Raw genomic sequence first — 543 nt, 5'->3', positions numbered from 1 at the left:
AATACTTTTCAAAAAATTTTATTAAAAGCAGCAGAATATCTTGCAGGTCGGGGGGGGGGGATTATGTCACTTTGATTGCAACTATCTTATTGTGAACAATTCATATGTACATCACAATATGGAAGAAAGGATCTGTCGCTAATTTTGATTTCATTGCAACTAAATGTCTGTGGGGTTAACCTGGATGTTTCATTGTTCAGGTAGCTAGCTATAAACATGTTGATAGACCAACTACCTTTAATCTGCAAAAATCCCTCCAAATGTATGCATTGCATGAGACTAGTTGTGGCTGTAAGGAGACCCTCTAGCACCAGTTGTGGTAGTACTACTTACAAAGGTGCACATATTTGTGTTGTGTTTTTGAATTATGGTCTGACACATTTCAGAATGCAAGAATGGACAAAACTGAAGTTGTGTAGCATGTGTGTTAATGTACTTAGTTGTGTCCAATTCACTCATTTTTGCTCACGCTTTCCCCATCTAGTGATCTACATGTACAGGCAATTGCTATATAATGAATAGGAAATAAGTGAGCAGTTTTGG

This window comes from Sinocyclocheilus rhinocerous, unplaced genomic scaffold, assembly GCF_001515625.1.
Source record: "Sinocyclocheilus rhinocerous isolate Xijiao unplaced genomic scaffold, SAMN03320098_v1.1 scaffold808, whole genome shotgun sequence".
Classification (NCBI taxonomy): domain Eukaryota; kingdom Metazoa; phylum Chordata; class Actinopteri; order Cypriniformes; family Cyprinidae; genus Sinocyclocheilus; species Sinocyclocheilus rhinocerous.
The sequence above is the reverse complement of the archived record's forward strand: the minus strand, read 5'-3'. Positions refer to the sequence as shown.